Source organism: Camelus ferus, chromosome 9, assembly GCF_009834535.1.
Source record: "Camelus ferus isolate YT-003-E chromosome 9, BCGSAC_Cfer_1.0, whole genome shotgun sequence".
Classification (NCBI taxonomy): Eukaryota; Metazoa; Chordata; class Mammalia; order Artiodactyla; family Camelidae; genus Camelus; species Camelus ferus.
The window spans coordinates 66,231,870-66,253,806 of record NC_045704.1 but is presented as its reverse complement, the minus strand read 5'-3'; the positions used below and the strand labels follow the sequence as shown (position 1 = coordinate 66,253,806).

At 44.0% G+C, this 21,937-nt stretch overlaps 1 protein-coding gene across 3 annotated transcripts in view; it reads right to left on the bottom strand.

Moving 5' to 3' along the window:
* Positions 1–5,668: 5,668 nt before the first annotated feature.
* CCDC18 (coiled-coil domain containing 18) overlaps positions 5,669–21,937 on the bottom strand; it is a 120,245-nt gene continuing 103,976 nt past the window's right edge. The window contains exon 32 of one of the 3 annotated variants that reach the window (XR_004322655.1): positions 5,669–10,228. The gene's annotated coding sequence lies outside the window, so the exon portion shown is untranslated. Of the gene's footprint in view, positions 10,229–16,571; positions 20,837–21,937 lie in introns of those variants that run through there. The other 2 variants (XR_004322656.1, XR_004322658.1) reach the window with 2 other exon arrangements.

The following is a 21,937-nucleotide window of genomic DNA, read 5'->3' as shown; positions in this document are numbered from 1 at the left end:
ATTACCTCCCCCTCATAAAAAAAAAAGTATCTGAACTAAGCCATAAAATGAAAATGGCAATGTGTGGTCCACACAATTGCCTCCCTCGCCTTGAATTGTGAACACACGTCTGACATATGGGAACATGATGATGACTGTGAGCAGAAGAGGACTGACGGGGAAAGAAAACGAGCCTGGAACAATCAAGAGTAAAGGGAGCAAGACAAGGAGCAGGAGTGAAACGAGGAGCTCGCCCAGGAGGAGGCGTGCTGCCTGGCTTTCTAGCACAGAAGTCTGCGTTTTACAGAAGTGGGGGGAACTGACCAAGGGATTCTTGGCATAGAACAGAAAGTCAGAGCAGGTGAAACGAAGAATGATCTCTGAGAAACTTGTGGAGATGGCATGGGAGATAGTCTCTATACACTGTAGAAAGCATAAGATTAAAGAGAAGGAAGTGAGAAACATTAAAAAAAAACAAAACTATTCTCCTGATTTGGAGAACAGCCATACTTTGTATTATGAGCCAAGAGAGAAAACCAAATGTATCTACCAGGGGGTGGGGGAAATAAGCCTTTTTCAGGCTAAATTCCCTCGCCACCTGCCTTGTTTTCTTCACCAGAAATGAGCACTGGGAAAAGAACGGGCTTTAGAGATTCTGCCCCAGTAGTTCACAAACCATTTGCTTGGTGATAACCATGTGGCTCTTTTTTCAGTCAGGCTCACACACAAGATTTAATCTTGGTTTTTAATAGCGTGGTTTTTTTTTTTTTTTTAACATTTATCAAATGTACCAAAATATCTCTAAGTGTCTTAGAAAAGTATGTAGGGGAAGAAATATACACATAAATGTCAATCCTTGGAGTGACCTAACATAAAATTCTGCAGATTTACCCTTATTATTGTGGGAACAACATTTACGTTATGGAACTTGACCTAAATCATTGTCAGGGTTCAGGCCAACATTCGTCACAATGAATAGGAAATGGATTAACTGACCAATTATGATATTTTCAGGAGCACCTAATGGTAAGGGGCTTAATTTGTGGCTGAATTATAGGCAAAATGTTTGAGAAAGCCACTGTTCCCAAGTAAACCCTAGTCTACAGTGTTCACCATCAAACCTGTCGCCGTCGCTAAAACTAAAAGTAGAGTTATTACTTAGATTAGAAATACGTACTTTTTTGTTCCTTGTTTTTAGGTGAAAAGGACGTGTGAAGCGCAAAGATAAATCTGTCTTTCACACAGATGCTTCTCGCTGTGTTTGCAGCTTCACTTTAAAGGACAACACGGTTGATTTCAGTTTCTGTGCTGTAATTGTGTCGATTCTATCGGGAAAACATGAGCCAACATGTTTAACTTGAAGATTTATGAACTGGTTATAGGACGTTAACTCATGCATATGAAATTTTTGAGCATTTCATAATTTCACAGATAATATTTAGCTTCAGAATAATGATGGTAATACATACATTTATGCATATATCACACATACTACATTAAGACTATTGGCTTGTTGAGCAAAATATGATCATAAAATATATGTCATTACAGCCCAGATACATAGTGATAAAACATTTAGAATATCTAAGCATACAAGTCTATATTAACAATGACACTGTTGTAAAATATTTATAACGGTCTTGATTTAAGAAAAAAAAAAGCCAGAGATATATTCAGTATTTTTTCTGGCATTTGGACTGACATCTCTTCAACCTCCACATGGTTGCCTATTGTGAGGGAAAACGGTTAGATCAGTCAAGCAGCTTTAAAGTTTGACTTTACAATTCAATGTTATTTAGATCCAAGGAGATAGATAATAGAAGTGGCATTTGTAATCAGCAAGGAGAATATAAATTATGCAATAAATGAAGGAGCCACTTGTTTGTAGGAAAAAAAATACACCGTGTGCCAAATTAAATTCTGATAGATTAGAGATTTTAATATAAAAATGAAACCATAAATTACCAAAAGAAAATATATAAAAATACTTACATGATCTTGGAAATGGGAATTATATTTCATGAAATGTAAAGCAAAGATTGACTTTTAAAATACATAGAAAACTAAAAAGTGTTTCAGAAATTACCAAAAAAGTTAAAGAGCAAATACCGAACTGGAAGGGAGAAAAAGGGACACAAGGTTAAGAAGTCTTACAAATCAATAAGAAAAAGATAAGTAACCAAACAGAAAAATGGGCAAAGGACTCCTGCAGGTAAGTCAGAAAAGAAGGAATAAAAAGGGTCAATAAAGATATATTTTGTTCTTTTTCATCAGTAATAAAAAAGCAAATTACTAAAATGCCTTCTTTCTCCATCTAATTGATAATAATTATTTTAAAAGACTATCCAGTGTTGGAGAGGGCACTATGGCCTGTTCTAATTTGATCTTTGACAAAATGTCTGAAAAGTACATACTTTTTAATGACAAATTGCACGTCAATATAATGATAGAATATTTGCTAAGGAAATAATGATGTGTGTCACAAGATACTTGTTGCAATTTCTCTTCTTGCTCCTTCCCTTTGCCCCACCCCTTTCTCTCTATCTCCTTCTTTTTTGGTTTTATGTTTGGTATCAGTGAAAATTTGACAAAATTAAAATGTTCAATAAAAAGGGATCTGGTTAAAAAAATGTGGTAAATTTATTTAATATGTCTGTGATATTCAACCATTAAAAATGATATCATATTAAATATATTTGAAAAATGTTCACTATATATTGTTAAGTTAAAAAAAATGGGATACAGGGCAAAATGCACTGGGAAAGGGTCTTCTGCCTCCCTCTGTCTCCCTCTCTCTCTGTGTCTTTCCCTCTCCACCACCCTTGCATCCACATATCTAATTACTAGAAAGGTATTGGAAAAGTATAATAAACCAAAGTATAATAAATTACTGAATTGTTAAATGTTCTTCTTTTTTGCCTGTCATTATTTTAAAATTTCCTACAATAACAGGAGTTATTTTCTGGATAAACAAATACATTCTAAAATTAAATATAGAGTGTTACTTACTGATTGCCTTTTCAAAATCTGTAAGAATCATCAGTTGGCCAGTTGGTTAAGAATACTTTGATTCCAAAAACATGGAAACGAATATGTATGTATGTATATGCATGACTGGAACATTGCACTGTACACCAGAGACTGACACATTGTAACCGACTGTACCTCAATTAAAAAAAAAAAATGTTTTGAATGAAACATCTTGAAAATCATGATGCAAAATTGAGAAAAAGTAGTTTTGAATCTTAAAATGCTGTAGAATTGGCAGATGATTTTTCACTTCATAAGGCATTATTTATAACCACTAATTTTTATTGTTCCTATGGCAATGTTTAATACACAAGAATGGCTGAGGTTAGTAATTTGTGCCCTTAAAAAACATATTGGAATATACAACCTGAAGTAAATAATAATTTCCCCCTTTAAATATGACAGAGATGTGGGAAGAAGTGGCAGGCAAGAAGGCTCTGTGTTACCACGGGACAAGTAAGTTCTCCGTGGTGCACATCGCCCCACTCCAGCTTCCGGGTCCGTGTCTCACTAGCTCACAGGGAAGCTGACAGATAATTAAGTGCATACCTATTGTCTGCACAGAATGGTTTTCATTACCCAGAGAAGTGCTGTAAAATACTATTCAAACAAATGAGGAAAACCAATCTAAATTAGTATTTTAAAAGTTCTAATTGGGGAGTATCTAAGATGCATGAGAAGACAAAGTCTTATCCCAGGTCACGCCAGAACTGTTATGTAACTGATTAAAAACTGATATGGGTACTAATTAAAATCATTAAAGCAACATTACAAAACACTTCTATTAGTACTTCAAGTATGTAAAAAAACCCAGCATTTCTTAAAACAATTGCCAAGGTAGTCTTGTGATTTGTTAATTTTAAGAATCTATCTATCCAATTAAGGGACTCAACAGTCTAGTTGAGGAGCCAAGATACCATTCATCATCAATTCATTCATTTACTGAATAAAATATAGTGAAAACCTACTATGTTCCAAGCAATGTGCAGGGCATTAAGCATTAAAGAATGCCTAAAACATGCCTCCTACCCTCAAAAGCTCACATTTAGAAGCGGGGGGAGAGGTTTGTAAATAAATCACTGCTCCAGGTCCATCTCAGTGATGGCCACACCCGTCGCTCCTTCTGGCAGAACTCTGACCATGGCCCCTGACTGACAAGCAGCCCTGGGTGGCCATGTTTTTCACAGAGTGACCAAGCCACTTCCCCTTTTCACCTGCTTTCCCTGCCATCGCTAGGAAAAAAGCTTTGGCCCCCAGATTTCACCCAGAGAGAGACAGGGTAGCGGTCAGATCGTCTGTTTAAGAGTTCCAACATGAGATGCAGAGGGCTGGTTAGTAAGCCTGTAGTAGAAACTGATGTTGAAGCTGAAAAGATACTTAGAGACCGTGGAAGCCTTCAGTGGGCCAAAGCTGTGAGAAGGCAGAAGCTTTGCAGCACACACTCCGAGGAGATGGGGAGGGAACGAGCGGGAGCAGCACAAGGGGGAGGAGAGACGAAGGGAGCCTTGGCCACCTCCATGGGGAAGGGTCAGTGGACTGCGCTGAAGAAGGGCCGGTGATGTGACCGGTTCTCAGGGCTGTCTTGGTTCTTGCTTGTTTATTTAATGTGGGACAGTCCTTATCATAGGCATTAAAGTAGAAAAATAAAATTCAAAATTTCACAGAGACTTCTGGCTCGGCCTTGACAGAACATACAGGGGGGTTAGGGGTGCCAACCCCTGTGCAGTCAGAAATCCACATATAAATTCTGACTCCTCCCAAATTTAACTAGTAACAGCCTACTATTGACTGAAAGCCTTACCAACAATGATAACACAGTCGATTAGCCCGTACTCTGCGTGTTATATGTATTATACACTGTATTCCTAAAGGAAGACAGCGAGAAGAAAGTGTATGAAGAAATTCATAAGGAAGAGAGAATACATTCACAGTTTTGTTCTGTATTTGTCGATATAGTAAGTTTACATCATGTATTTACAAGGTGAATTGTCTGTCAGCACCTACATCAATATTGTCTTACATGATACAAAACACTGTGGCTGCTGTACACGTTACTAACACTAGGCATCACAAATGAAAAGATAACGTGAAAAAGAAATTCGTATTTGTTTATAATGATTCATGCACTGATAATGGAGCAGCAGCCATACGACTGCCCCATGGTAGCCTAGCCTACACACCAATGAGTGAGTCTTTATAAAAACTTTATGACATACAGTGTTACAGCCATGTTCATAATACAGTATTGGAGGGGGAGGGTACAGCTCAGTGGCAGAGCGTGTGCTTAGCACGCACAAGGTCCTGGGTTCTAGCCCCGGTACCTCCATTAAAAAAACAAAACACACACACATGATACAATATTGGAAACACTGGTACATGTTTTTAAAAAACCACTTACCTGTGATGATAGGCGGGTATGCAGTTTCTCCAGTTATGAAAGAGAGGCAAACAGTATGGTAATATATTCTTTAAAAGAAAAGTTATAATACACTGTTAACTTTACAGTAAATATCACTCACCTCATGTCTATGTCAGGTTAGACTAGTAGCTATGTATGTTTTATGCATTCATGACATACTTCACTTTTCCTTAATTTGGGGGATATTTCCAGGCTATGCAGTTCATCTGTAAGTTTTTCAAGTTGTCACAAATCTCTAAAGCTTTTTCCAATATATTTACTGAAAAAATTCTGCATACAAGAGGACCCGCACAGTTCAAAACTTTGTTGCTCAAGAATCAACTGTAATGGGTTTACCTTTCCACAATAAATAACCATGAAACTGGATAAAATAAACAAAGCATCTGTTTTTAGACATTAGTCAGTACACAGCACAGAGCCGTGATCCTTGAGAGAAGAGGAACAAAGAAGGTGTTCATCACAGAGCAGTTGGCATTTATTTTATTTCTAGAATCATCCATACATAACCTGGTTCTCATAAGTAGTCCAACGTATGATGACAGAGCATCAGTGAAATATATCTCAAGCTTCCACAAGCTACCAAAGAAGAGGAGTAGTTAACATCGGACCTACTGCAACATAAGGGAGTTACTTTTATAAAAATTGGACTATGGTCTCCATAATGGATTGTACAACTAATTTAAGTTTTTAGAAATCTGACCTATAATCCTGCAAAATATTTACAGACGATCAACCGCAAGCTTATACTTGGATATAAAGAACTCCACAGTAAATGCTTAAATCTGTGCAGGTCAATTATACACCCGAAATTCAGTAGCTTGCTGTAAGGAAAGACATGCTATGCATTAACAATGAAGGAGCCATTGTGAAGAGAAAGGGTAGAGTAACTGACACTAACACCTGTATAATAAAGGAATTTGTTCTTAATGCAGGTTAAACAATACTTACTGAAAAATAAAATACTGGAACATGTGAGTGCGTGATACATCATTTTGGTGGTCATGGATTGATACAAATCGTCATACATAATCTGCTGATTGTATAAACCTAATCAGTACTCCAAAGTGTCTTACTGTTACTAATAAAAAGGCATTAACTCCACTGTGCTATTAAGGTACAGGCTTAGATTCTGTAGCCAAGAGACGATTGTAACAGGCTGGAGGTGAGTGCTCCAGGCGAGTGAAGGGGTGGGTTTCTGCTCCATGAAGCCTTCAGGGTCTGGAGGTCCCTGTCTTTTTGCTCTGCTGGCCCCTAGGGTGTTGTCCCTAGTTATGTGCCCAAGCTGAGTTTGAGTTCCAGCCTGGGGGGAGGGAGGAAGAGAGGCACTTGGAGGTAAGCAGTTTCCTTGTCTAAGTAAATGACGTATTAAGTTGTGGGTCTCATGATCTAACGGTAAGAACTTGGTTTCACGGCCACACTTAGTGGCAAGAGAAGCAGGACAGTGTAGTCAGCCGGGGCGTCCGGCCGTCTGCTCAGGTAAAACTCAGCTGTTGTGGAAGACCGGGAGAACGGGTCTGGGGGACAACGAGCTGTCGGCTACTCCGACACGCAGGCACGCACTGCTGGTGGAGGTGGAACCAGGTTCAGTTTCTGGACGGAATTTTGGCGGTACGCATCAAGAGCCAGAACACACACCTGCTCTTCAGCTTGAGAGGAACTTATCCTAAGAAAATAAAACATGTGCCTAAAGATTTAGTTGTACGGATGCTCATTGCAGAGAAATGTTAATAGCAGACAAACCAAAAACCATCGAAATACCTCACTGCTTACACGTGTAAGGAGCACCTTGTGTGTGTCCCTGGATACCTACCCAACGACAGTATCGCCACAGCTTACCTGGCCGAGAGCTGCGATGTTTATAGGTCACCATTCCGTGCTTTATCTGTGGCCATCAGGCGTCGAGTGCCGACTACGTGCCCCTCCCTGTGCTAGAATTTTACATCATTTTACTTAATCAACTCTGCAAGGCAGGTGTTAATATATAAACAAAGGGAGGTTCGGAGCACTTAAGGTGCTTGTTTAAGATCAACCAGCAGGTAAATGATGTGGCTGGATTTGACATCAGCGCCGTCTAGTGCTTCCCACTCTGTTTCGGGCACGTGCCCTCGTTCGACCGGCCCAGCAGGACTGACGAGGAGGCAGCAGCGTGCGCGCCACGCGCCACGGGAGGCTGGGGGGAGCAGTCTCTCCAGAGCGACTGTGGGGGCAGAACCCCAGCCCTCAGGATTCGTCGGGATGTTCATGCTTACAAAGGGTAGAAAACAGCTTGAACTATTTCACGTACAAAAGGGGAAGCTATCAGAAAGTAGGGCTGTCTCACTGAGCCAAGGGCAGGAACGTACGCATCGGAAGGGCTGAAATTGGAGCAGGAAGGCCAGCAGGACTCCGAGACCCACGGTTTCCCACTTCGTGGCTTCCCCCAGCGTCTGGCTTCCTCAGTCACTCGAGCCGTAGGGCAGCTGGCAGACGGCAGTCGCAGCTCCCAGATTCCCCTGCACAGTTCCAGCCACGTGGAGATTCATCCTCTCCCTCCTCCCATCCGCACTTCCACACGCCCTGGGAAAGAACGCTGCTCAGCTCGAGTGCGCAGCCTGTCCTCAGTCCAGCCTCCGCGGCCTTGGGCCTGGGTAACGTACACAGCGCTGCCGGAGGTGAGGGACCAGATGAAAGTTCCTTGTGAGCCACCAAGATGTTCCAAACGTGTCCGCTATGTGCTGTGCTGTAGGTCTTGTGGATCCCGGCAGGAATGGTCTTCCTCCCTTGGGGAAAGCGGACCGAGCTGAGGGGCAGCTGGGATGTGACTGCAGCCGCAAAGACGTACCTACGTGACTCGTCTCGTGACCTTGAAGGTCAGACTAAATGAGAGTTGAGAGAGGTACTGGTACTTTTTTAACCTATGACAACATTCCATAGAAAAATAAGTAGTTATCCTTCTCTATAAGTGACAATGATCGAGTTTGTTCAAAAGAACTGATTTTCTCACCATAATATCTTGCCCAACAAATTTGGCGGTAACAAGTTTAAATGCTTATAAATGGGCTGGTTGAAATAATCTATTTACTAAAAAGTGTAGCAGTATATCCTGGTATTTTTAGTACTGCTTGTTGAGAAATAGTAAGGGTTGGTTGGTTTGCTGTTTTCCCCAGAAACAGCTGGCATCCTTACAATGCACCTTAGTCAGAAACAGCACTGGAAGGAAGGCAGAAAAGGACAGAAGAGACTCAAATAGGGGGAAGGGTGGGCTAGCATTTCTAGAAGATATATATATACATATCCTTTTTAAAAAAATCCCCAAAATACTCTACTTCGAGGGTACGCATAAATAGTTCATCTTAAAACTGCTCCGTCAGTAGGTAGGCTGTGTGGAGTGGCTGTGGGCATAAGTGGCAAAGCCTCGATGCCTTGGGCGGCCGTGACCTGCAGGGATGCTGGGCAGTGCTGCGTGGGGGGTTACGTGGCAGCCGTTTTCTGTCAAATGGGGAGAATTTCCAACTTAGACTCTAATTTGAAAGTTATTCTTTTACATAAAAAGAGGAGAGTTTAAAAGATCTTCCCCTCTTCCTGCTCGAGAACACTCTGGAGAGACAGACAATGGCCACATTCCTGGAAGTGACAGAAGGCATTTCGCAGAGACTTGAATCCTACTTAGCAACACCATCTGCAGAAAGTTGATACATAAGTAAAGTTTAGGTTTTGGTTTAAATATCCCTTCTTTCAGGATGTCTTTTCTCATCCCTTCAGACTAGGTCAAAAAATCCTGCTCTGAACGTCCACAGAGTCGCGGGCTGCACGGGGCAGAGTCGCACACAGAGCGGGCTCTGCGAGGGCGGGGGTGATTTTATCTGGTTTACTTTGCATCTCCAGGGCCAGATACCTAACAGGCATTAGATAAAGATGTGTTGAATGAAAGAAAATGTTGCGAGTGGATGCAAGGTGGAGAGTGAGCATTGCTGGCAGCTGGTCATGCAGACTCAGATTCAACAAGGCACACACCCTAAGGCAGAAGATCTTGAGATTAAAAGAGTAGGTTACACAGAGGAGGACTGCTTGACTCTGGGCTTGATTAAGGCAGGAAAAGAAGACGTCATATTATGACTAGACTAGAAGCAAGTGCCTAGCCTCACTGGCCTCTCAGTGAGGAGGAATACGAGCCCCCCGCCCCACAGAACAGTCATTATGATTTATTGGAGTTGTGCTGAAGTTACTTGTCTAGTGAACTGTTTGTAACTCTTGCTGTATAGTGGGGGCTCAGCCTGTTTCTGGTCATCGTTGTTATAAGAAGGCCCACCTGGCACTGCGAGCAGAGGTGGCTGAATCAGACAACTAAATGACTCCTGTGGTTGGGATTCCGCGGCTCAGAACTGGAAAACTTAAGGGGCAGCTAACACTAAGCCTCTTTATTCAGCGTGGTGTGCCTCACATTTCACTGGCAAGAGGCAAGTGCCAGGCAGTTTCTCAGCTTTCTGGGTGGACACTGGAGCCAGAAGAATTGCTTCTGATTCCTAACAGGCCTCTTCAGTGCGCCGACACGCCATGTCATTCCAGGTGATCTTCTTTGTTGAGGCTGTGAGCTTTCCCTCCACCTGTGGTTACATTCACTTCTCTGACTGCTGCATGCCTGCACCCCAGCCAAACGCGTGCCATGCTCACTGGACCACTGTAACACGCACCCCTCAGTGCTGCCCACGGTCAGATCCATTTCCTCGGTCCGTTCACTCTGCCACACGCCTTCTCCTCTCCTCGGACCTCCAGCATCTCCTCCCCATCCTCATGCTCAGTGGGTGATTGCTTCCTATTTCACTGTAAAAGGAGAAGCCATCAGAAGAAAACCAGCATGAAGACGAGACCCCCACAATGTTCTTTTTGGGCTGAAACCCTTCACTCACTTCCCATCCACCCCAGCTCTTACCAGCCTCCTGGTCATTTTGGCCCTAGTCTGTTGGACCAAAGTTATTCTGATATAGGAATAGAGAAGAAAAGTAATGAAGAACTAATAATGATCATAATGATACGTCTGCTGTATCTGTAGTTTATTTCAAACAGCTGACGCGCTCTGCCTGTTTCTAGGAGCTCCCTCTGACGGTGCTACAGGCTGCCGGGGATGGTGCCTTCTGCGAGGCGTGGCAGGACACCACTCTCACCCATCTCAGTTCTGAACAGCCTCAGAGCCCTGGCTACCAGAGCCCAGGAGGTGCAGCCAAGCGTCGTCCCAGGACTACCAGACAGCCTCCGTTCCTCCGGGAGACAACGGACGCTCATTTAGGCAGCGGCTTTCAGACTTGTGTTGTTGTTGCTGATTTCCCACAACAAGAAATATATTTATGTGAAGACGTAGTACACACGTACACACAGTCACACGTGTGGCTGAAAGCAGAGTCTGTTCGAGAGCATTTATCTCTACAATACGCAGAGCACTCGTTTTTAAATCTAGTTTTCAAGTGCTGGTTGTGATGTAATAAACAGATTTCATTACTAACCAATGAGCCAAAGCCTATGGTTTGGAAAATAATTCATTAAGGGATAATTAGAGACGTTAATAGACAAAAATCTTCAAGGCTTCATGGACAAATAGATGAACATTAATTTAAAACCCACTCAACTGCCAGCACCTCCAAGGGAGTGGCCGCATGATTAGCTGCTTTGCTAAGAATCAATGACTCATGTGACTATTTGTGTGGTAAAAAGCAAAGCTGATGTCAGGACAAATAAGGTAAAATCAGGGAAAGGGAATCAGCTCCTTCCGACTGCTCTTTTTTGTTTTCCATCAGCAAAAACACCACTACTCAAGTAGCCTCTGCGTTGCAGAGGGCGGATTGTGCAAGGGACTGGACGGATGAGAAGAGTTCTGCGCTGCTTTCCAACCCTGGACTTCACCCTTCAGCAAGTCTTGACTGCTTGCCTGGTGTGTGCGCCAGGAGGCGGGGACCCAGCCGTGACCAAGCCTCAGTGCTGATGCTGTGGAGAAGCTACCACTGGAGCTGAGGGGACGGACAATGAATAGACGAACAGGCAGAGAGGACACAGCTGCGCTGTGAAGGTGGTGGAGAGTCACAGGGTGACCCGCTCGTCCCCTTGTCTGCTGTTACTGTAAGACTAGTAACAACACAATTTCCACTGTCGTGGTCAGGGAAGGCCGTCTGAGGAGGTGACATCTCACCTGAAGCCTGAAGAACGAGGAGGAGCCACCCGGGGCTGGGCGGGGCCTGCAGCCTCGCCAGCCGCGGAGCGGCCCGTACAGAGGCCCTGACTCTGGGAGAGGGAGCGTCAGGCCGCAGCGGCTGACGGCGCCGGCGGCCCGGGCGGAGCGAGCAGGCGGAGCGCGCGTGCGTCCGGCGGGCGGGGAGAGGAGAGGAGCGCCGCGGGGGCCGGCGCGCGGGGGCCCGGCTTCCGCTCCGTGGCAAGGCGCGCCGTCAGAGGCTCTAAGCGAGGAAGTGACAGCGATGATTTTAAACACTGGTTATTGTGTGGGGAATGTGTTGGACGTAGGGAATGTTTTGGCGGTCCAGGCAGGAGATGATAGGGCTTCACTGTGGTGGTGGCAAACTCTAAAATCCTGTTTTGTTTACAATTAATAGACAATATGAAAGTCGTTCTGCTTATCTGAAAGTGTTGCTTATTTTGCCTCCAAAGCAAACATTTTTTCCATCTTTGCTAAATAATTTAAATTCACGGGTCCTAGTGTGTGTGTGTGTGCGCGCGCGCGCGTGCGTGCGTGCACAGGGCGGCGGTGGAGGCTGTTTTGTAACCATGCACGTGTAGGAGTTGGTTGGAGGGTTTGGAAGGGCTGGCGTAGGTTAGGATTGCTGCGAAGTGGAGGCTGATGCCAAGGTGCGGGCAGCGTAAGGCAGAGGCATGTCCCGCAGCTCCCTGGGAATGCCGTCAAGCTTGGGAAAGTGTTAAGGGTGCTGTATATACCAGGCCCACCTTGGTGAAATAGGGGAAAAGAAAGATGTGAAGATGTGTAGTCTTCTAATTTATTTGAGAAAATCTAAGATATCAGAGTAAGAGAACGTTATTTGCATGAGGGTCTCAAAGCCTCAAAACCACCTAGAGGAAGTGAATTTGAGACTGATGGTCGATCCCCTAGAATACCACGACCGTTATTTCCTAAACCAGAGACTTTTCCTAACCGTTCTGTGGGGAAAGGTTGGGGCTGCCTGGGAGGGTAGGAAATCCATCTCAAGGAGGCAGAAAACCAAGAGATGTGGCCATCTGCCTATGAGGAATTGCTTATTATGACACAGATGAATGCTTCTCTGGTCTAATCTTTGAGGAAATTTGCTTTAAATTCTTAACAAAAAGAACAGTGAAGCTGAAAAAAAAGAAAGCTGCCCCTTGGAGGCTTACACTGCATCAGCCCATTAGCCCAAGGGCTAGTTTACAGCTAAAAATCTGTATCATTCCCCAGAAGGAAGACTTGGGAACCCCTCCCTCCCCTCCATCAGTTTTGGGCAGAGCCGCAGCGGGAGCTGGGACAGACGGCTGCGGAGTCCGGTGGGAGCCTGGCAGGAGGCACATCCTGAGCAAGAAAAAAGCTCCTAGAGCCCTGAGAGCACTTGGGGCCTGTGGAAATGAGAAAAACTTAGGAAGTTCGATGTCCTTATAAGGAAACCAGAGTGGGAACTTAGAGCCAGACACCACTGATTTTGCCATCCCCCATCTCGGAAGCCCCCAGGTGTGGTCTGGGAAATGAAGGTGACATTTGGTGGGTCAGAGCAAGCGTTGCTGTGCAATCTCCCTTGGAAATTCACAAGAATTAATGAAGCCAGTATTTAGTCTAGGAATAGTTTACATCCAGATTAGCTTGGAGGTGAGAAAATAGATCAAGGAAACTCTCAGCCCCCCAGCAGCTGTTCGGAGAGAGAGGAGTCCCGGACACACACTCAGAGCGACGCCCTGTTCCTTCCTCCCGCGCATGCGGTGACCCAGGGTGGACTACTCTCACAAAGCAGGCTCCCTAATCCGGTTCCAGATCGGGTGCAGGCTAAGAGAGGCTTGAGCACCACTTAATTTCTTAGAGCTCTTTGCTCCGCAGACACACATACGAGTAGAGGTTTGTTCTTAAAAGCCCTGGTTCGAGCGTGGTACAGGGCCCTGCAGGGGTCTGTCTGGCTGCTAACCAGTTACCGTGTGTCCACGGCTACTCTGCTTCTTTAGTCACACCTGTAAACAGCATTTAGGTTTTTGCAAAAAGGCAAGTCAAAAGCTTGCATGAAGTTAAACATGTGATATCGCACGGAAACACATTTGGCTTTCTGACACATCTCCAAAATTAATCACACATGCTGTCTACTTTCAGAATAGGCTAGAGCTGGCTCAGCACGTCCAGCAGGTTGATCTAGCTTCCAAGGGCTGTGTCGTTATGTGTGTGTGTGCACCTCTCCCAGGAAGAGTAACTAGCAGTGCTTTCATCTGTCCAAAGTTGGTTTTTGTTTAATTGCTCTATTTATCACCTTCATAAATTCACATCTACCTCACAGCAATATCCTGGAGGAGTAGTATGTGTGAGCCAATAAAAATGAAGTAATGAAAAAATGTAATGAGTCATTTTAAGAAAACATCATTAAAAAGTTGAGTAAGAAAATAAATGTTTCAGCCCAGATATACCTTGAATAGAACTTTTTGTTCAAGTGTAGAAAGTGACAGATGCACATGAGGAAACCATGCCCACGTAATTCTTGCAAAAGACGCAGACTGCTGATGGGAGAGAAGCATGGACAGCAAAGCATGAACTTAACTCTTGTGAAAGATTTAAGGCTTCACTGATGGGAAGCAGAGATGAACCGTGGATGTGGGCACAGTGAGGGCTCACTCGAGGCTACAAGGAAGGGCCACGAGGAAAGCAAGCAGTGACATTTATACTTTCCTGAGTTTGGTCTTGCGTAGTCAGGGCCAGATATAGCAGATCCTTTAAAGAAAAGGGGGGAAATTAAAAACAAAAACAATGAATTAAGGGAAATCAGTTCTAGGCCAGAATTGTAAAAAGATGTGAGATTGGTTATTTTTAAAAGCCAATGCTATCTCAAAGGGTAAAAAGTCAAATTTTTCCTTAAAATTACTTTTTAAGAAACAATTAGAATCAAAACTTTCGACTATTGATTTTTTTTTTTAAAGAAAAGGCCCACCATTTGAACAGCGAGAGAAGAATCTAAAATGATTCATCATCCTTCTGAAACTCCTGCCCCACCTGTTTCTATCGTTCAGACACTTTTTGTCCCGTATCACAGAGAAAAGCCTTCTCTCAGCCTACTTGCAGAATAAAGAAGTAGCCTATTTAAAACAAACACTTATTGTGTATCTATTTTGTGATCTATATTGTCCCAAGTACTGGAAATTCGGCTGTGAATAAGACAGACAGTATGGTCCCCAAGGAGCTTATGTTCTGGTGAGGGAGGACAAGCAATAAACCCATAAAAATAAATGAATAAAGAACCGATAAGTGTGATGAAGAAGCTGCAACAGGACACTGGGATGAAGGTGACTGGGGAGACGGGGCACTGCCTTGGCCACGGTGGTCAGGGGTGGCAGCTCTGTCTTTTCGCCGTAACCTTCTATGGCAGAAGGGTCAACTCCACTCACAAGGACCCTCCCTCATGACCTAACCACCTACCAAAGGCCCCACCTCCTAACACCTTAGGGGCTGGGATTTCAGTGTGTGAACCTGGGGACACAAATATTCAGTCTATTGCAGTGTAACAGGCAGGACAGTAGGAGATTTGTCCTCAGCAAACTTAAGTTGCAAAGAGAGAAGCACCCAAAAGATTAAACAAAATGAGAGATATTAACCCAGTTTCATGGAAAAAATGTCACAGCTTCCAAAGAGAAGTAACAAAGCCATGAGAGCCTGGAGAAAGACTCCCGCAGCAGGGGACACTAAGAGCCCCCAGACCACAGACAGCCAGGATGAGACGGATCATGTCTAGTCTGAAAGAGGTAAATGTCATGCTGAAGCCCTCAAAGGCTATGATGACAAGGCTGTGGCTCTCTGGTAAAAGCTGAATGAACCAAAGATAGCAGCGAAAACTACGCAGCATTTAACAAGACTCACAGAATCCACGGTGCCAGTAAAGCTAAAGTGTGGTGGAGGTAAAAACAGGACACTGAATACCCACCTCCCCCACCCCTGCAGCAGGAGGCCAGAGGCCCTGCTGGACACGTCCTGAGTCGGGAATGAGGTTTGGCTCCTGAGTGCCACAGCCCTGTGGATATGAGCAAGGGCTCTGAGAGCAGCGGGCCCTGCTGCGTCCCAGCCACGTGACTTCCGCAAACATCTCTAAACATCTGTTTCCTCGGGTGAAAAATGGGGATAATAGCAGTCACTGAATAGTAACGCTATGCAAAATGCGTGGTCACAACGCATTAAATGAGCTGATGTATTAAGGTTTATTAACGTTCCCGGCACACGGTAAACATTCAAAACACTAGCTCTGTTATTTCTGAATCAGTCACAGAGCAGACAGTGAGGGGTCTGGTGGCCGAGTGTAACTGTGGTGGGCAAAGGGCTGTGGAGCCAACCTAGGAAATCGAGAGAGTCCAGAGTGGGGAGGGGACAGCTCAGGGGTAGAGCGCGTGCTTAGCATGCACAAGGTCCTGGGTTCAATCCCTGGTACTTCCCTTAAATAAATAAAGAAATAAACCTACTCACCTCCCTCCCACCAAAAAAAAAAAAAAAAAAAAAAGAGGGTCCAAGATTCACAGAGTCAGTGCCTGAGGGAGGGCAGCCCACACAGGGTTTGAGGGAGCCCCTCCCACAAGCACAGGGGATGCTGCTAAGGAAAGAGAAAACAGCAAGTGTCCACAACACCAAAGAAGCAGTGAGCACAATAATTGAATCTACGTTATTCTGGGTCTAAAATTTGTGTCCTTAATTACTGTGTTATCTCATCTTGGGATTTTAATTGGGCCATTGAACACTTACTAAAGTGTGTGAAGAGAACTAAAAACTAGATTTGTGAAATCATTGCATAGTGAAATACTATATATGGTCACGTTTCCGAGTTCTCAGTCTAACAGAACTTGCCCTCTGTTAGATCCTTTCTAAAAACAACAAAAAAATTTACAACCTGTTCTTTTCCCTGCTGTGTTATTTCCCCTTCAATAGAAAACTGCATATTATTTACCTCAGAATCCACAGGCACACAGAAAAGGCTCAATAAATGTTTATTTAGCAAACCCAAAATGTCTTCCAGAAAACCATATTTCAGGATATAATACTTTAAAATGAAGTTATCCTAGAAAGGAACAGTCCAGTCCAGTCACATAATGAAATACCACTCGGCAATGAAAAGGAACAAGCCACTGATGCGTGTAACAACACAGACGAACATCAAAAGCATTATCAAAAAATCAAAAGGACACATGCTATGTGATTCTGGACAAAACTATACAAATCAGTGGTAGGCAGGGGGTGAGGGAAGGTGGCGGGTTACAGAGATGCATGAGGAAACTTTGAGACAATAGAAATGTTCTGTGTCTTGATTGTGGTCGTGATTACATGACGGGATACTGTCGTCAAAATTCACAGAACTGTATATGTTAAGGGGGTGAATGTTACTGTAGGTAAATTATTCCTCAACGAGCCTGACTGAGAAATAAAGGAAGACCTAAGATCACAATACATGATGCTCCTTGATAACGTACTTCAAATACACTTACTAATTCTGAGGTGACAGAGTATTTCACAGACGTCCTAAAAGCAATTGTCCTGCATTTAACAAAGTCCAAAACATCATTTAACTGTAGCATCTCAAAGATACAGACAATCCTAGCTATTCATTTGCTACTGTTTCTGTGAAGAGTGTGTTGTATAAACCTGAAAAGGGGATGAGAAATGCGGCCCTAATTTGGAAGAATCACATGGAGCTGAAACGTGGCAAGGGATGATTTCCTATATGAATATGAAAGCTGTTTAGTTTAACTATCTTTAAACATTCCGTATCTGAATAATAAAAATGCAGTCTTACATTTTCAAGGCACATAAAAAGTATCCAGCAATTAGACAGCTGCTTATCTTCATGGCTCATTTCCTTGGCTGGTTTTCTGCGTCAGAGCTCATATCCCTGAAGGTTGTTATACACTAGCTTTCATGTCTTCTCATTCATTCATTCATTCAATTTTTCACTCATTTAATAATTGGTTATTAAGTATCTCTATATGCCAGACACTGGAGATACAGCAGAGAGTAAAAAACATGAGAAACCTGTCTGTTACCTTCCATTCTGGTGAGGAGAGAGACAATGAATACTTTCAGGTGATGAAAAAACAAAACAGGGCGATGGGTATAGAATGACGTTTGCGGGGTAGGCAGTGGGTGGACAGAACACTTTGGATAGAACGGTGAGGGGACCTGAGGAGACAGCATTTACACTGACAACTCCGGGAGGTGACTGACGAGGAGTCAGCCACGGGAAGAGATCTGTGGGAAGAGTGTTCCAGGCATGGGGAACAGTAAGACCGAAAGCTTGAGACAGAAATGCATTTGGTATTAAGTGAGGGCTCTGAGGCAGGCATGTGGCCAGAGCGCAGTGAACAAGGCGAGAGTGGTAGCAGGGATCCAGGGAGCTCTGCCGGTCTCGGAAGCCCTGGAAGGGAGCTTCAGTTTATTCTAATGGCAATAGGAAGTTATCAGAGGGTTTTCAGTATGACAGTGATGCGATCTTCTTTTAAAGTCTCTCTGGCTTCTCTGGTGGTGGGCAAGAAGGCAGACTGGGAGAAAGGTCAGGTGGCGACTGCAGTCATCCAGGCAAGAGATGAGGGTGGCTGGGATCCAGGTGGGAGCAGTCATGGCGGTGAGACGTTCGATCCAGTTTCCACTTGGCAGCGAGGGCTAACCAGACTTGCTGACGGACTGGATGGGGTGGTGGGAAGCAGCACTGGGTGAGTGGGGACGCTTTACCCAAGATAGAGAAGACTGGGATAGGGAAAAATTCTGGAGGGAGACCAATAATTCTGTCTTGGTCTTGTCATATTTCAGATATGCTAAGAGACGTAAGTGGAGATGTAAGAAGGCAGCTGGATACTCAAGTGTGGAGGTCTGGGAGAGAATAGAGTTGGACACACAACTGTGCAATCCCTCACCTCACAGGCTGTACTTAAAGCAGTGAGACTGGATGTAATTACCTATGGGGTTTAAGTGCAGAAGAGAAGAGGCCCTAGAACAGAGAGCTGGGGCCCTTTAACAGTCAGAGTATTAGGTGGAGTAAAGGAAGACGTGACCCAGAGGCAACTCCGGCGACACAGGAGAAAACCTGAGGGTCGTGGTAATGGAAGCCAACAGTAGAACGTGTTTTAAATAGGAGGAAGTGATCATCTCTGCCCCTGCAGAGAAGTCAAATTAGAGAGGGCTGAGAACTGATACTGTGTTCGGCAAGATGAAGTCACTGGTGGCAGATCTGACAGGGTCATGTCACCAAATGCGATGAACATCTGAGTGGAGTGGGCTGAACACAGGAAGGGAAGTGAGAAAGTGGAGGAAGCAAGAACAAGCAACGGTTGGCGAGTTTCACCGGGAAAGGTGCTGAGACAGAGGACAGAAGCTGGCGAGGCTGCGGACCCCAGGCAGAGTTTACTTAAGGACAATACTAAGGCATGGTGCAGAAAAGAGGGCAGATTGTGGCAGGAATGAAATCTTCAACTAGACAGACACGCGACCCAGCGCGCGAGAGAAGGCAGGGTGTGCTTCTTCATCGTGCAAGGAGGGAGTGCACGTGTTCAGAGTGAGGCTTGTTGGCACACCTGATGGTGAGAAGATGAGGTGATTATTGCCTGATGGCTTCTGTTCCTTCCGCGAAGTGCAAAGTGAGAGCGCCAGTTGAGGGAAGATGAAGTGCCGGAGGTTTGAGGGGAGAGGAGATGTAAGATAAGCAACTTGGAGAGTCAGAGGCGATGTCATTTTCATGTTTGTATCCTAGCCCAGTGCCTGGCACATTGCAGGCATATTCAAAAGTGACTGACGGTAAGGATCAGAAAGGAAAGGAAGCACTGTTTTATGCACTAAAAACTACATTTTATAATGAGAGTGATGCATTTGTAGAGTACTTTGGCTTACAAGTGGTATAGTGTCTACTTGAATTTGTTCTGTAAGTTCTAGAATATTAGAGGAAGCATCCTTACAAAAGTTTATTTGGGACAAGATTACTATTTACACGTTATTTACAAGGCCACCTTTCCCACTCTGCTAATCTCTTCAGGGGTGAGGGAATTCTGTCTTTTCACCTTTGTATTCTCAGGTCGTATATAAAGCAGTGCCTGGCACAAAGTAAGTGCACAGTAATGTTTTTTAAAATAAATAAATGACTATGAGCACGAGGAGCTTCTAATCCCAAGAGGGTTTATAAGCTGAAATAGAAGACTCACCTAAAAGGTGAGTCTTTAGTTCAGATACTTCAGGGATGAAAAGCTGTAGTGGATTATAAAGACAACGGACACTTTCGGGGCATTCTGAGGGAGTCACGATGTGCAGTTATGCACTCCCACAAAACTTTCTTTATGCCACTATTTCAAGAATGAAAACTAATTTAAGTGGATTTTTGGTCTCAATAATGTGGTAGCTCTTCTCTCTGCTTGAGTTTACGGACTCTGATCTTTTGTCTACAACAGTAATGGACTTTGCCTTATTCAGCTAACACTGCGTTACTGTGAACTACATTCCCAGATGCTTCAGGGCCACTCATCTTGCTTCCTCTTCTCCTCTAGAAAGACTTGGGAAGATTCTTTTCTGTCTGGATGATGAGGGACCACACTCACCCGCGCCTGCCATGGAAGCCCAGCCCAAGGAAGTTTATACCAAGCAGGCAGCTTCCCGCTCCACTCTACTCCCACATCAGCCTTCTCATACCCCTAGTTTTGTACAGCATGACCTCCCCCTTTCTTGTAGCATTGCTTTCAGAAGTAAAACATTTGAAAAATGTAAAAGAAAGAAGAAAACATGCTTGGGACTATACGAGAGGAGGAGAGGGAAGGTAGAAAAACAGAAATGGGGAGGAAAGAAACCTGACCACTTTTAAAGTCACTCAGTATCATTACAGACATTCTGCTGAACAATAAAAGTATATGATAAACTTCACCGCAGAGGGTCAGGCAAAGGAAAGTCCAGAAAGCTGTAACTCTGAACCAGTCATTTTACCCTGTAGCAAGGAACACAGAAGCTGTTTTTATGCTGGGGAGAAAAGTGTGGCCATATCTCTGCTTTCATGTTTATGTATCAACACAAATCACAAAAGACAGAGAATATAAACATATCAACTGAGGCTTTTACCAAGAAAACTTGACGTTTCTGATTTAGAAATAGTTCAGAAATGGGAAGGAGGGGGAACCTGTTACGCAGTCATTGGTAAGTGGCTGGCGCCCTCTAGTGGCTGCTTAGATTCCATGCATGTGGATCCTAAAATGCACTTTTGAGGAAAAGACCTTTAGGAAAAAAATAACCAAATGTTTTAGGAAAAAATAAAACAAAACAAAATACTTTGTTGTAATGTCCTGACAAAGAAGTTTTGCAGAGATAAATTTTAAAATTTACAATATTTGCCTGTAAAACAATTAAATTACTGAAAATAACTAAGTCATTGACAAAATGAAATGGGAGTGAACAAACAGCAATTAGTCTATTGAACGGCAGGTTTCTACACTTATATAAATGAAGCCATGAGAATGGGTGAGGCATTCAGATAAGCCTATCAGAAATAAAAGAGGAGGTCCAAGGAAATCACAACATCTGAAGCAGTGAGGGAGTCCAAGATAAGGACTGTGTAAGGAACAGGAGGGCCGTAGACAATGGTATTTGAGAATATCACAGAGACGAGAGCAGCAAGCCATGGTAGTGGACGGTGTCAGATGGGGCAGAGAATAAGGCAGACTGTGATTAAAAATCAGCCATTGAGGAGGGGGGCAAAACGGCAGAGCAGGAAGACCCTCACCTCCTCCCATGGGTACACCAAAACTACAGCTCCTTACAGGGCAACCACCTACGAGGACAACCTGAAGACGCGCCGAAAAGACGAGCACAGCTGAAAACACAGAAACTAGAAATACAAGAGATAAGCAAGAGAGGGTGGGAATAGCTCAGTGGTAGGGTGCATGTTTAGCATGCACAAGGTCCTGGGTTCAACCCCCAGTGCCTCCATTAAAAAAAAAAGAAAGAACTACATTTAAAAAAATGTAAAGAAGGAATCACGAGATGGGTAGGAGGGGCACAGATACAGTACAGTCAAGACTCACACCCCAGGTCAGCAGGCCACAGACTGGACGAATGTCACAATTCCAGAGGTCTTCCCCAAGGAGAGGGAAGTCCAAGCTACACTTCGGGTTCCTGGCACGGAGTCAAATCCTGGGAAGATGAATTCTCAGAATGTCTGGCTTTGAAGCCAGTGGGGATTACATTCAGGAGAGCTAGAGGACTACAGGAAACAGAGATTCCATTTTTTTAGGGTGCATGCAAAATATGACATGCTCTGAGTCCCAGAACAGAGTAGTTTGAAAGTGGCCAAGGTCAGACCCACTTGCTGATCCTGG